The sequence below is a fragment of the Pagrus pagrus genome (assembly GCF_965226575.1).
Source record: "Pagrus pagrus genome assembly, chromosome: 3".
In the NCBI taxonomy this organism is placed as follows: Eukaryota; Metazoa; Chordata; class Actinopteri; order Spariformes; family Sparidae; genus Pagrus; species Pagrus pagrus.
Genome location: NC_140187.1, coordinates 23274593 through 23290571, shown reverse-complemented (window position 1 = coordinate 23290571; position 15979 = coordinate 23274593). Strand labels below are relative to the sequence as shown.

General features: G+C 45.2%; 1 protein-coding gene across 4 annotated transcripts in view; it reads right to left on the bottom strand.

Moving 5' to 3' along the window:
* Window positions 1–15304, bottom strand: part of plxna1b (plexin A1b) — a 188399-nt gene extending 173095 nt beyond the window's left edge. For all 4 annotated transcript variants that reach the window (XM_084348545.1, XM_084348547.1, XM_084348546.1 and 1 more), the window contains exon 1: window positions 15207–15304. The gene's annotated coding sequence lies outside the window, so the exon portion shown is untranslated. The remainder of the gene's footprint in view (window positions 1–15206) is intronic.
* Window positions 15305–15979: the final 675 nt, after the last annotated feature.

Sequence of the window (15979 nt, the reverse complement as noted above, 5' to 3'; positions counted from 1 at the left end):
CGCATCTACTGGAAAAGATGGTAGGATTTCAAATTTCGGAAAAAGATCAAATTCATGCAATTGTGAAATCAGTTTATAAGAGACCTCATTGTGTTTTTTTGAGATGAGAAATTGTATCAAAAGAGTGTCAAAAAGCGCAGCACGTTATCATGAGTAAATGCCGTGTAGCTTTTCATTATGAGAGCTCGACAGAGAGGCAGACAGAGAGAGAGAACAGAGAGAGGCCTGCGCTGTGCCCATCCTCACTTTGGCCCAGTGCCAGGCCTGCTCCGACAGAGGAGAGAGAAAGGGAGGGTGTTGTGAGCGCGTGTGGATGTGTGTGTGCGAGTGGGGGGGTGGGCAAACATTCCCCTGGCAGGATCCCCGGGACCCGGCGGAGGGCAGGGTTCAGCCGGTGAAGGAGAGGCTGCGTGCCCGGCAGTCAATTAGCGGCTTGCATTTACACAACAAATGGAGCTCCCACGGTTTCTGCAGCGCGCGCACACACACACCACTCACGAGTGTATCCACTCAGCGCTCATCAGCACACGCCGACGCAAGGTCAGAGAGATGGGGAGGGAGGAAGAGAAAGAGAGAGGAAGAGGCCAGCTATCTGTTGGAGTGGCACTCTACAAATACTAACTCATCGGCTGTATCAGAAACACGAGCAGGGCTGCGGTGAGCACAGAGTATCAAAATCTCTGCTGCTGAACGCTGCAGCTGTGAAACAGACATGGATACCGCTCCTCATCACTCTGCAGATTTATCAGAGGACACTGTGAAAAATAGGAGATCTTTATCATGATTAAGTGCTCAAACAATTAGTTAATTGACAGAATATGAGAAGAAAATGTTAATGATTGATTCATTGACTTATTGAATTATTAAGCTTCTCAAACAAATGTGAGGATCTGCTGCTTCGCTCTCTGTTATATCATTGTGAATTGAACATCTGTGGATTTTTAAATATTGTTTAAGACAAAGCAAGCTATTTGAAGCAAGCTATTTGGCAAACTGAACTTTTTTTCCACTATTTTTCTTACATTTTATACTCAGGTTCACTGAATCTGCCTCCAAACCAGTGATGTTGCATCGTCTAAGGCTACTGGCCCACCAGTAGAATAAAGGTAGAAAATAATCGACTCAAATTAACTTTTTCTTATTATCAGCTTAATCTGCTAACCCTGATCAGCAAACTCTTTACCCCTAACAGGTTGTCCATGGAAATCAATGAATTGTGGTACTGTAGTTCTCTTTTGGCGCTTTGCAACATTAAATGTAATTTCCTTTGCAAACAACCTCAGCAGGAACTGCCAGCATCATGCATCAGGGCATAGCAAATGAATGCAAAACAAAAATTTACTTAGCGGGTTGTTAATTCAGCTGAGCTGAAAGGCACAGTCACAGTGCAGAACTGAACCAACACTCAGCTTGCTGGGAGATGGACACAACGAGGAAACATAAAGGACAGAAAGAAGAGGAAAACACTGAAGAGAGTCAGTCAGGCAGAAAATACAGGGCAGGAGTGACAGACGTCCTTTTCAGACATTTAGCGTCACCCAGAAACCTTGTGGAAAATTGCCATGTCAGGGTGATGACTGAACAGAAGCCAAAGTCAATACTGTTGACTCAATAAAGTTTATCAGGCAATACCCCTGTCAGGACCTGGTGAAACACCCTTCAGTCTTTCTTGTTGATGCTACTGTGAGGAAAATACACACAATTTCCGAGCAAGCAAAAGATTACATTACACTTTCATCGAAATAGAGCAAACCAATAACAAGACACTCAGAGATGACTTATTTTATACTGCAAGTTGCTTGCTGCAGCATTTGAGATGCCAAATTGAAAATTCTAGGAGAACCTCAACAGCAATCAACCTCTTACCTAAAACAACTATATGAGACATCGTTCCATTGATCTGTTGTTACACATTTGTCCTTAGCTATAAGCCTGTTCACCCTGCTGACGTCTGGCAAGCGATAACAAAGTATCTGCTCTTGTGCGACCGCAAAACAGAGGAGCATCTTTCCTCAGGCTAATCCTCCAACAGGACATCAGTTTTAAGTGTATGACTTGATTATTTTATTCATTCATTTCTATGATTTTAGGGCAGGGGGGGACTGTAATTTTGTTATACAATCTTGTGTTGTATGATGATAATTAAATTGGATCTTGAATCTTGAATAATAACTCTTCAATGACCCACAACAAGTTAATGCTGTTCTGTGTGAATGAGACACACCAGCTCTGGATACCCTGCTCATAACCAGGTAATTTTTGGTATTAAAAGGATGAATGGCAGTCACTACCGCAACTGTACTTCTATAACCTTACAACCGAAGGTATTGGCACCAACTTCCAGCCTCTCAGCCATTAATTCTACTCTTCTTGACACTTCTATCCATTTTATGACTCTTTCAGGGCAGGAGTTGTTGCATTAACTTTTCATAAGGTGACCACATAAAGAAATACTCTGCCTCATCTGCCCGCACTGTCTGCCTCAGTGAAAATCCAGTGTAAAAACATTGTTGTAACCACTTTAATGACATTGAAACGTGATAATCCTGTTAAGCGCACGGAATTATACAAGCGCCTATAAAATTTTGCTTTGGCATTAATGTGTGTGAAGCCGACGCGCAGGACATATAGGTCTTGTTTGAGTGACAACAGAAAGGTAGTTAAGCTGTGTGTTCAGTATTAGCAGTCAAACTCAGTTTGCGCCTGTTTACAATATCTATATCATAAATTTGATTTTGAGGGGGAGTTTGTGTGACAGGAGAATGAGACAGGAGACAATCACTGTCTCTGTCTGTCTCAACTTCCCCTGCTCCTCCCAACCATCTGTCATTCCCTCCCATTGACATTCAGGTGAGAACTGCCTTGTCTGCAGACGCCGTGTGTGTGTGTGTGTGTGTCTGTGTGTGTGTGTGAGTGTGTGTGAGCTTGGCAGTTACAGTGGAAGCGGCCCGCCAAAGTTAATGGGAGGAAGACGTGGGTCTATATCACTGTTGATGAGGTCGTGTGAGTTTGGAGTGTGTGTACGTATCTCATCACCGACGGGTCGGCACGCTTAATGTGCGCATCTCCCTGCCTATCCGCCCTCTACCCACTCTATCCATTCATCTCCTTGCCTATACATCAATCTATCAGGGACAATTATTGGTGAAACGAGACCAGTGGTAAGTGGATGAGAGGTGACCTGCACCATACAGCAATCAAACCCCAACCCGTCTATCTCTCTCCTCTCTCTCCCTGTTGCCCTCCCTTTCCCTCTTCCTCCAGCTGTGCTCTGAATAGGCCCTTAAATCACTCGGCCCGGGCCCTTTGATTGGTTGACCTCTCTGCATGATTAAACAGCCATTTTCATCACGTCCTCCATAGGAGAGTGACAGAATGAGAAAGAGGGAGAGAGAGGGAGAGACGGATACACTGATAAAGGAGGTGAGCGAGCACGACAAAATGGCATCTCTCCACACTCATGATGACAGACATTTGGATCAGATGAGAGAGAGACTGAAACTCCACAAAGTGCAAGCTGATAAATATCTGAAAGTGAGACACACACTCTTAGAGTTGAACAGAGTTGGATATAGAAAGCTTGCCAAAACCCTGACCAGGAAGGAAGGGTGGGAAGAGCTGGGTATCCTATAAAAAAAAAAAAAATCGCAATACCAGTACCCTTGCAGTGAAACTGATACCAATATAGAACTTAATTTAATACCTTTTTTTCTACCTCATTTGATACAGGTCATGTGAATGGAAGCAATCAGTAAATTGATAAATGTAATGACAACCTTATTATTGCACAAACATATTTCTATTTCTATTCTACAGTGACTACCACACTGAACTGTACAGGGAGCTAACAAGATATCAGTGTCAAAGTCACCATAGCTCACCAAAGACCTTAACACTAATTCCCTGAAATCACCCTTCTGAAGAGGAGGTGAGTTTAATTTCCTCCCCTTCCCTGAAACAAAACTTCTCGTCCGATAAAATCGCCACCCCCTCGTAACATCTGTTTGGCTCCAATATATAAAAAGCTGTTAAGCCAGTGTGGCGGGGTGGCGCAAGCAACAGCAGCTGTTCCAATGCTGCATTTAGTCCTTAATTAAAGTTTGACTCAGCTTCTTCAGAGTTTTTGTCATCCTCCTTTTCCCACACTTTCCTCTCTTCTCCCCCTGCCTTGCACAGAGAGCGTCTCTCTACAACAAGATTATTTATTATTCTTTGGTGCGAGCCGCCTTGTTGCTGTTCTGAGTTAGCTAGTGTTGCCAAGTTCCCTCCCTCACCCCTCTGTTGTCTTCTTCTTTTCCCTCCGCCGTTTCTGGCCGAGGTGCACGCTCTGGCATCATTTTGTTCAGATTTCTCCTATCCCGCCCTTTCACAAATCTAAACGCTCAAGGCTTTTATGTTGATGCAGCTACAAGCAGACTGGGAGACGGGCTACTTTTGAAAATGTGTCTGTGCTGTGGCCAAGTTTGACTGCAGCGCTGATTGCCGAGGGCAGGATGAGGTGTGCCTCTTGAATGAGCTAAAAACAGCTTGTGCCATGCTTTGAGAACAGCACATGCGGCGATGCCTCTCTAATATGTCTTCTTTAGGAGTTTGTAAAGAAAGGTCACACAGGACTGATGTTTCAGCTCGATGATGTCTTTGGTTGGATAGTGTAACCTTTCCTGCCCTGTTTGTCTGCTCTAAAATTAATCATTGGTTTTATGGCATTGTTTTCAAGCTGCACTCAACATTCAGTATAGCCTCAAGTGCCAGTTGGACAAATACTATCTGTCATGTGTCAGAGGGCAGGCGGAGAGAGTCTGCTGGTGCACCAGGGGCCATGTCACGCTGATCTCAAGAGCCAAATGAGGTCACACTCGGGTAAAAATGGAGAGCCAAGCCTATCAACCAGAACAGCCACATTCCTGCACATGCAATGGAAACCAGGGGAATCGCGGATCTTGGTGAGGCAGAGGAGGGGGGCGGTCCCCAGGAGAAAGACTTGGAGAGAAAGGAAGCTACTCCTCCCAGCTGCCACGCATCAGCACATCACACCAGTCACAAGTTACACACCCCATTTCATTTGGAATGCGGTGGCCCGACAAGAGCTGAATGGTATCGCTGACGCATTCCTTCATGTTTGCTGGCTGCTTCATCACATGCTCCGCTTCCTTATCTGCTCCAGAAAATCTACCAGCTGAGAGAACAGACTCGCTGGAGCAAAAATAGTCAGACGCAACACTTACAGACACTCTTCATTACCCTACCTCTCCTCACGTGGGAGTTGGCACACCGCTGACCTGTGTGACAGCTCCTGGTGAGGGGAGTAGAGGCAGGGGTCAGAGGTCACCAAGCACAACTGGGCCATCATGGGATAGCAATGCATGGCTCGCACTCACACCCACCTAAATGCCCCTCCCCCGTGATGCAGTAGCAGCTCAGAGGTCCACCCCAGGCTGGGCAAAAAGCAACACGAGGGCCCTGGCAATAAATGCAGCATGGCCCCACTCCACCTTTAAAGTAGGGATCAGTCTAACCTCTGACCTCCCCCTCCTTACCCTACTCCTCCTGCTGCTCTTCTTCCATTTCTGGTTACAATCAACACCCCACCCCCTTCTAGGCGGTCCGCCATTGTCTGGCCTGGAGTACTTATTCCCAGACTCCCCCTGCTCTGCTTGCCTCCCCTCCGCAGGGGGTCGAGGAGGGTGAGGCGACTTAAAAGCACCCCCGGGACTCACGTTGTTGCAGCGTGGAGGTAGCCCAGGTCTGCTAAAAGAATTAGGCTGAGCAGCCGCTGATGTTCTGCACAACATGCTGTCGAGTGGTTTTCCCCTTAACAAGCTATGTAAGGGAGGAAAGGGAGGGAAACGGGGGTTTTATGGTCCTTGAGCACATGTTTCCACTGAGGGACCGGAGGGAAAACAACCGGTCTTTGAGAAGCATCCCAAAACTTTTGTCTAAAGTTGTTGAATGTTGGTAGGACGGTCTCCAAGCTGTTTAGCAGCGCCTACAAGGAGGTTGTAGGCCAAGAGGGAAGCATGATATGCAAAGTTAAAGTTTTAAAACCTTATTTGAGGCCTTTTTGCATTGAGCTTACTATAAAATGTGTTGTCATTAGCTTGCGAATGTCACTAACCTTTGGAAACCATTTGCATTAATTTGCACAAGGTAAGGGTAGTATTACTGGGTAACTGTAGCACCTGTGAATAGAGAGAAGTCGCTTGTACATGTGTCTATAGTCGACATGCTATGCAGTGGCACAATGCCAATGCACAATGAAGGCCAGACTCGGCGGGCTACTCATCACTTCTCCCTCTTTAACCCTTTGAGAGGAGCACAAAAGAGGGAGCTGACAAAGGGGTGGTGTAAAGAAAAGGAGGTAGTAGTAGAAGGAGGAGGTGTAGGATATTCTATGCCGCTTCAGCTCAGCTTTAAGGGGAGTTTCAGGCTACATTTGTTGTTTGACAACTTGAAATTGGCTCCACCATAAGCATGGAGTGATGGCTGCCAGGAATCCAAACAATTTCTCAGAGAAGGATACTGTGATTAGGGTAGAGTAAGTAGCCATGTGCCTCTTACGAAGCCTAACAGGCTTGCACTATTATTTATGTTCCAGTTTTCTTCAAAATAACATTTCTGTGGTTCTTTTGGGCGTCCGTTACTAACAGAAATCATTTGTCATCTGTGCTACAGTTTAAAATAAACTAATCCTGCTTTCAGTCAGAGCTTAGAAAAGTTTGGAGCTGGCCACAAAACCTGACAGATCCCACTTGGCTCTGCTGTGGAAAGTGGCTACTGCGAGGTAAACGCGGGGAGGTGAGAGGCTGGGAAGTACTCCAAACTGATTTAGTGCTAAAGCTACTCAAAATCTACCCTTCTTTTTGCAGCTGAAGTGGGATCGCATGGAGGATTTAAGAAGGCTAACTGCCTGTTTTGTTTGCGCTGAAAAACTTAAATGTTTTTTTCCCTTTATTGACTGGTTTTATTGGTTTTCTGTGAAGTGAGTCTGTCTGCATAAGACCTCACCGAACACAAACGCACACATGCACCAAACTAGCCAGAAGCACCAGCCCACATCTGAAGAGTGCCAGGCACTCAAGGGAAAAAATGAGTGGTAAACAAAAGGAATAAATGAGCACTCATCTCCATCTGGTAAACACACAGGTGCTGACATCAGAGTGTGTGGTTTATGAGCCATGGAGTGTATGTCCATGTGTGTGTGCTGTGCACCAGAATGCAAATAAGGAAGACAAGAGGAAGAGTGTGTGATCCTACATGTGTCCTACATGCATATGCACCTACTTTCGCAGTGTCGCCACCACTGCCTCAGGGGCAACACAATCATACCGCTGACCTCTCTGGAATAAGCCACCCCTTTCTTCCGCTAACATGGGGCTTGTTGCTGGCTAGTTCACAACACACAGCCACAGTAAAAGTGGCCAGACAGGCAGCTTGCTGATTTATAGGCTCGCCCTCGGCCATGCTTTCCCTGGGCAAGTGGCTCTCTTCAAAGGCCTGCCTTCTATTAGTCTTATTTACAGGGCTGGGGAGAGCAGACCTAAATTATTTAAGATTCCCCTTGGTAAATACAACAGAGACCAGGAGGGTGTGTGTGTGCAGGAAGGGTGGACGGAGGACGGAAGACAGGAATGAAGAAGTGGGAGATACAGAGGCTGAGAAGGTGGGAAAAAAACAAGTGAGCAATTATGAGTTGCTGGACCATTAACATTCATCACAACAATAAATGGCTATGTGCCTGTGTAAACTCTTCCCTGTTTTCATCTTTCTTTACACTGCACAGTGTTACCTTACATTAAACATGACGAGTGCCCGTGCTCGCTCACACACAAACACATTCAGATAGTGTCCTGTATACCATCCGTCTGTATACCGTGTGTGCACATCAACAAACGCACACTGATGATGCACTGCTTATCTCAATGCAAATACATGCGCAGGCACATACCCACAGTGCGCAGGCTCCTCTCTCACACAGTGGTTCTCATTAACAAGCCAAACATGCCTGAAGAGGCAGACAGACTCTAGTGAGCACGGTAAACAACCAGTAGGCTCCCTCATCTAAACTGAGACTATCTCAGCATCAGCAACACACACTTTCTGCCAATGATGCTGACAGGTTGGGCCAGATACAATCCACTCAAAGACCTGCGTTTTTGCAGTGAATCCAGTGGGATTTGGTGTTCTTTGTTCAGGGGGAACTTAGGAAGGAAAACATTGGGTAAGGTGATGGCCCCCGACAACATTTTTGGTGCATTCATTTTCTGACATAACAGAAAAATAGTATTGTACTTATATCGGCTATTGGCGAATGGATGAGTCGATTGCCTGTTGGTCTTTTTAGGGGATGTTTTGGAAGATTTTTTGCCATTTTATTTTGCTAGCTTAATGGTCTACCTACCTAAGAACGAGTGAGAGCTCGTCAGCGACAGGCTAGTTCAACACCTGCACAAATGTATCTGCAATCTACTTGTTTGGGGCTGACGGTGGTTGTTGTTCATTACCATAGTTTACAGTAAATTACAACATCTTAAGAAGACCACAGCCTAGAAACTCTACCAGACTAATAGAGTTCGAAACCATAATTGAGGCATGGAGAGAAACCACAAATGCAAGGGCAAACAGACAAGAAATGGTGACACCACTAAGTAGGTGCATTGCAAATTTTCGCAGAGTTTTATAATGTTACAATAAATTAATGAGCACCAGCTATAGTGTACCATTCAACAGCTGTCTGTGGATTCCAAATAAATTAAATGAGGAAGCAATCTGAAACTATATTTAACCCCCCACACGATTCTGACTAGTTAGTGGGGAGGTTTTAAGACTGACCTGTGACCCACACAAAGCAAAGACAACAACAGAAATTATACAGGAATAACTAGAACAAGTGCAATCTATCCGACCAGATGTGCACCTTAGCAATACAATCAGAAAGTACAGATGGCTGGTATAGTTGTTATCTTGTGTTACAGGAAGGAACTGTGATCGATTGCAGGCTCAAGCTCTTCTTCACAGGAGGAAATGCAACAAGAGGAGCCATTTTTATGCCCACGCAAATCAGGGGCCCGAGCTGCCTGCCTGAGTCAGTGTCTGAGGGGAGATGGACAGAATGCTGACGAGAGCATTAGCATGCCAGGGGGGAAACCTCATATGCCGAGGCTGTGCCCGCTAGCTGTGGGGGTGGAGGGATTTCTACACAAGGCCACTGGGTCAGGAGTGGAACCGGGGTCAATACTGCATCTCTGGATCTTCAGGCAGAGGCTTCAGGGTGACTGTAACTCAATCTCAGTGGTGACGTGACAGTGGCTGAGGGTCAAAAACAACCCATGACAGTGTTTCTATGGTTTGGATTAAAGCCCATGTCACAAATTATAAGAGATTGTCAATTTGATTTTTACAAGAAACTAAATCCAACGCAGTGCTCCTGTCAATAAAATGAAGTGCCTGCAAACTGATGAACAAGAGAACTTCTTCGTGCCCTACTTAAGTCAATCTCATCGCTCTGCTTTCCATTTCAACCAAACTAATCAACAACTCTTTGAACAAAAGGAGACCATGTAAATTCTGTACCCCAACAGGCGGCACAGACTACAGTGGAGACGAAGCTTATTTTCAATTTGCAGCCAGATTAGCAGGCATGTGTTTGATACTGTCAGAGCGGCAGAGATTTTTCTATTGCAAGTTGTCTTGAGTGAGTGGCCTTTTTAGTGCCTGCTTCAAAAAGCATCCCCCGTACGCGAGCAGCTGTCACTTTCAGCAGGCACTGTGGAGGACGGACGCGGGGGAGGGGTCCTTTGAAGGAATGGTTAAAAGTGGGCGATAAAAATAAACTGGGAGAGAGGAGAAAATTAATTATACATAACAGACAGTTCACTTGGATGAGCACGACAGAGAAAGAGAAACTAAGGCTGCTTCCCTCAAAGAAAAAAAAAGCCATTTTCTGGCTGAGGAAATTTCTGTTCTGCCACCACAGTGTTCATATTTATTTGGCTACATCTGAAGTGAGGGATGCAACAAGGAATCTTTTTTAAGAGGGTCAAAGCGTCAAACAATACAGACCAAGCTTTCATTTCAAATTCTCCACGCTGGCGCTCACTTCGTGCATCCTCTCTAATTCTGGCAGTTTCCTGGGACCAAAATAAAACTGCCTGCCCCCAGCGTGCACCCTCCTTCTTAAAAATGTGATGAAGCTTGCAGATAGCTCAGTCTGCCTTCAAATTCAGTTCTGATTGGCACTGATGAGGGTTTATGCTGCTGGCTCACCTGCAAACTCACCTCTTGATATGATTCGTAATGCGGCGGCACTTTTGCGGTTCAACACACCGCCCACTGACTCTCTATCCCAGCTTCTCATTCGGGCCAAATGGAGGTCATTCCTATTTGAGCAGTCAGTCAAGACAGGCCCGCCAGGTATTGGCGAGTGAGTTTATTTCATATTAAGGCTTGTCGGCTGGAGAGGTGTTAGCACCATGAGAGCTGTGTGTGTGTGTGTGTGTGTGTGTGTGTGTGTGTGGATGTGTGTGTGTGTGTGTGTGTGTGTGTGTGGATGTGTGTACGACAGGGCCCTCGGGTAGAGCCCTGCTGCTGGTCCCTCTTTAGTGCGTTTTAATATTGCTGCTGCTGTGTGGCTCCTCGCCCTGGGGCGCCACACAGACCCCAGAGAGACAGAGTAAAAACATTGCAATAGAGAGAAATAGGGAGGATGGGACAAGGCTCGGACAGAGACGTAGAAGCAGGAGAGGAAGCGACAGAAGATGAAGACGAGGAAACTGTGGAGTTACAGAAGAGCAAAAGACAGACGAGCACAGATCGAATGAAGCGCACTCAGAGCACAGCGCCAGCAACACGGCTAACCTCTTTAGCAAGACTGACACAAATGAAAACTTATGTAATAAAAACACACCATCTCCACCGGCTATGATATGAAAGCAGATATTGCATTACAGCTCTGCTGTGCCAAGGAAGCCCTCCATCACACATGGGAGAGAGAGTTTAGACCAATGGCGTACCTGACGCTCTCTAACACAACCCCCTGTACCGGTCTGAGGGGAGATCCTCTTTCAGTGGTAGTAAATTCTTCTTCATGCACTGAGCCAAGGAGCAGCAACGAGTGGGCACTGACAAGTTTTGAAGACAGTCATCTCATCATAAATGTACTATGAAATTGAGCCAGGGGGTCTTGAAAGAGAGAGATGAGATCGAGGGTGAGTGTGAGGATGGAAGAATGAGGTAGTTACATGTGCAATAGGGCTGCAACTTACGATTAATAGACTAATCCAGTCTAGTCCATAAAATTGTGAAAATTGCTCGTTGCAATTTCCCAGAGTCCAAAGCGATGTCTTCAGATTGTTTCTTTTGTCCAAACAACAGCCCAAAACCCAAAGACTCTTCATTTACTCCCACAAATGACGAAGAAAAGCAGCAAATCCTCACATTTAAGAGGCTGTATTCAGCTAATGTTTGACATTTTTGCTTGAGCAATGACTGAAACAATTAATTGATTATCTAAATATTTGGCAATTCATTTCTTTTCTATTGACACATCCATTTATCAACTAATGGTTGCAGCTCTACATGTGCACGGTCTCTTATGTAGAAAGACGAAGAGGGAGATGGAGGACAAAGAGACAAAGAGTAAAGAGCGCAGGAGAGAGGATGGGGAAATGGGGAGACAGATCAGAAAAACTGGTAGTAAGAAAAAGTCAGGGAGAAAGAGAGGTGGTGGGGAAGGATGGAGGTGGATGATGGACTCCTGACAGGAAGAGAAGGAGCGAGAAGTGAGGAAAACTGGGGATCAAAGCCTGAGTGGCAGTAGAGGTCTGAAGGCAGGAAGAACGGCAGAGGAGCAGGCAGAGAGAGGAGGAAATGCCTAAAGATGAGGTTGTCACACTGGTTTAAAATGTCCAACAGTAAGGGAAACTGGAAAAGGAGCTAGATTTTGCAGTCTAGCAACACATAGATACGCAGACACTGCACACTGGGACCGTGAACACAGTCCATATAATATATCGGCTAGCCACATGAAAGCAATGAATCACAGCACAGTATACCCTGAAGAATACAGTTATGCACTGAAAATCCTTTCACATATATAAACAATTTCAATGACCCAGTGAAGTAGTTTTTCACTCCGACTGAGGAAGTCCCGTGTGAGCTTGATGGAATTTGATTCAAATCCTCTCCTTTAATTCCTTTTTCATCAATATGTGCACTAAAACTAAATACATTTAGGTGCCAGATCGCGATTCAGTTCTCACTCGAGCACAGCTCTTCTGCTTTGTCATCCATCTCCAATCTAATTAGACTTTAAATATGCCGCTCACTGAAAAGTCCAGAGGAATGCGACGGAGGGGGAGCGAGCCACACAAAGGCAGGAGCAGAGGGGTGCAAAGTGCACATGTCAGCTCGAATTCCAAAGTTTGGACATCACAGATTTACCCTTCACGCCAACGGCAGCCAGACCGGACAGGGCAGACTTTCAAAATTCATGACACCGCTGCTCTATTGTGGGGCAGATCTGTATCATAATTAGGGAAGATTGAGGCAAATTGCTCGTAATTTTCTGGCTGGGTTGCCGGCTTTCATGTGAAATGCCGTGCAAGGTCGCAGTTTTGCCAAAATAATAAAGAATTTCTGACATCAGCTGCATGAGGTGGGAACTTTTTGAATAATGGTCTAGGTGAGATTGTTTCTTGTAGATTAAAGGTGCACTATGTAGTTTTGGGGAAAAACATCTTAGTCAGAAGAGGAAGAACTTCAATAACTTTGTATGCCTAAACAAACTAAATAAACAAACTCTCTTCCTTTTCATGACTGACAACACAGACACAGACACATACAGCTTTACTTTGTTTATATTTGGCGGACCCTGTCACCTTTTTCTATCTTCAAACAGTGTTCTGGGCTTGTTTATTCAGTTATGGTTATGAGTTTGTATTATTACCTCATTAGTATTGTAAATATTTAAATTAATATTAATTAATTAATTAATTAATATTTGAGTTTCTTCTCCAAAACTACATAGTGCCCCTTTAAGTCAGAACAGAATGGGTGGTGGTTTGGACACGCATTATACAAATATCTGTATAATCCATATGTCTACCCTGGCTTATCGGGGGTTTCTTTACCATTTTGTCATTTCCAGACAAGTGTCAGCTGCATACACAGGTCCTGTATCTTTTCCAAAGTCATATTTAAGCACTTTAAGCTTTTACAAGCCGCATTTGAAAGCTTTTTCAGCACCTTACAGCTATAGTTGATCCATTTGTCAATCCTTTTCTCGATTAATCGATTAGCTGTTTGGTCTATAAAATGTCAAAAAAAAAAACTGCACCCGTACGAACCCTGTTGAATACAAAAGTGTGCTTGCACAATGAGAGTCAGCGCTACGTTATGGTACATTACTGCCACTCGTGTAAAGTAACGCTTGTTTAGGTACACTGGTGTTGTGTGGCTGGTTGTTTGGCGGTGATGTGGTTGAATGATTTACTGGGCACCACCTCTTAAACAAACACCCATGTCACGGTTCAAACCCCGCGTCATTTACATGTGAATGCCGGTGGTCACCGCATTGAACTGTCAATAAGGAGCTGCTGCTTGACTGAAAAACTGGGTCACGTCACTTCTGATAAAGAGTTATCACACAGCGCCTGTGTCTTATGAGGATTTTCAAGTGGTGGCACAGGAGACAAAATGCACCAGTCATTACCAATAGGTTTATTTTAATGTCTTAAATCCACTGTAGGTGTCCTGCTTCAATATTAACTGAATATTGCAGTGATTTTTTTGGATGATGGGCTCTTGTCTGGCCTCACTCCCCCTCCTTTTCCTCCTCCTTAAAAAAATGCCTAAGCCCTTGCTCATCTAATATGATTCATGAATACATATGTTTTTTTTTTTAAAATGGGGCTCCAAATGAATTCACGTAGCGGTGCAGGGGTCGGGGGGTGGGTAGTCTAATTTGGTTAACTAGGATTTGATTTAAAAAAACAGAGCTGAGGAGAATCCGATGGAGCAATGAGAGCATTTTCAATAGCTGACAACCCAATGCGCACTCTACACACCCACAGACAGCCCTCACCACTCTCCATCCCTGCTCAAAGGGGGAGATTCAATTGCTGCTGTCGAATAACAAAGCTCACAAATTGCCTCTCGTTCGTTAGCAGATTAACGCTCCTTTTCACACCACACCAACACAATTTCTAATTATTTCAAAGCTAATAGGTGGATCGATTTTGTTGAGGCGAGCAGCAACGGTGCACCCTGGAGACACCCAACTCCTCCCTGAGGTCCATTTAAGAAAAGCCAGGGGCAGGATGCAGTCAAAGGTATGTGTGTAAAATAATAATACAGCTAATAATAATAAACAAGCATGAAAGCTAATGTGAAGCCATGCTGCAGCCTCCTCCAGGCTCCCCGGACTACTTATCCAGGCGACAGTGAGTGTCAGCTCCGTGAATACCTGTAATTATATATGGTGGTGGCATTCCTGCTCTGAGCCAATGCAACAGACAGATAAGCCCGCTAGCTTCTCCTAAAAAAACACTGCTTTCTTTTAAACACACAATATTACAGCAAGAGGAAGCTTTTCACACCAAAAAAGTCTGCTTTTTCTTTACCGCAGCCGACGTCCTCCAACTCAGCTTCACACTGCACCAAATCCGGGCTTACTTACAACCCTTTTTTAGTTTCAAGCGCCAGGTGTTCAGCGAAAAATGACAAAAGGGGAACAAATGTGAGAATTAATTAAAGTTGGCGAGCTGGAGCCTCGTTCGGCGCACAATTTAATCGGCAGTTTTGCAGTTTGGTGCGGACAAATCCGACCGGTGGTCACACCGGGGCGCATATTCAACACAGCGCTGACACAAACACAAGGCTGCCCTCTCCACGCACACCGACACACGGCTACATAGCTGGGTATGCTCCGCGCTCCCATGTTTCGCGAGCTGGAGCCTCCAGCTCTTCAAAAATAAAACTCGTGGAGGCACCAAACCCGAAGAGAGGGGAGCACAACACGGCAAACTCACCAGCACAAGGGGCAATGGAGAGAGGAGAGGAGGAGGGGGGAGAAAAATGTAACCTAAATATTTCAGCCGGCTCCACCAAAAAAAAAAAAACCCCGCTCCTTCCTTCAGTCCCTTCCGTACGGTTAAAAAAAAAATGAAACAGCAGAGCCCTGCGGAGCCCGGAGTTTTCCCGGTACTTACAGATTCAAGTGATCCGTCTTTCAGATATCCTCGCCATGGTTTTAAATTCCAAAACTTGGGGACATTCCACTCTGGTCACGGAGCGGCGGTGCTCTCTCTCCGGCGGCTCCCTGCGTGTGAATGGTGAGGAGAGGAGAGGAATGCAACTCCGGCTCCAGGAGGGAGGAGGAGGAGGAGGGGAGGAGAGGAGGGGGAGGAGGAGAGGAGGCGCCCTGCCGCTGCAGTACATCACTGAGCCCATAGAGGGCGCTCCCGGGCCGACTCCAGGTGTGACAGAGACAAGTGTGGGAGTCCTCCACAGTACATTCATATTTAATGTGGTCGAATTTCCAGCCCTTATTCACACGCTTTGTTTATTTTATACACATGTATACACGCACATAGTCCATCCACCCCATGTACTCATATTTATTCAGTGCTTGTTTATTATTTCTTTGCACCATACAGCAGTTAACTCCTTGGTGCTTACTGTCACTGGTGTTTTAAATATAGGCGCTCCTGTATATACACCTACTTTCTTTGCACCAGCTCACCATTCTTTATTCCTTACCTGTAACTTATTTGCTCAGTTCTTGTTGTCCCAAGTTGTGGGTCTATTTCTGTGTTAGGACACCTAGAGTCAAATTCCTTGTATGTGTACTAGGGGTAGACCGATTATCCACCCTGGCCGATTATAAGACATATATTCAGCATTTTCAGATGATTGTTATCTGTGATTTTATCTGTTGCCGATAAAATTTTAAAAAATTGCAACTTTGGCTCTGATGCGACAT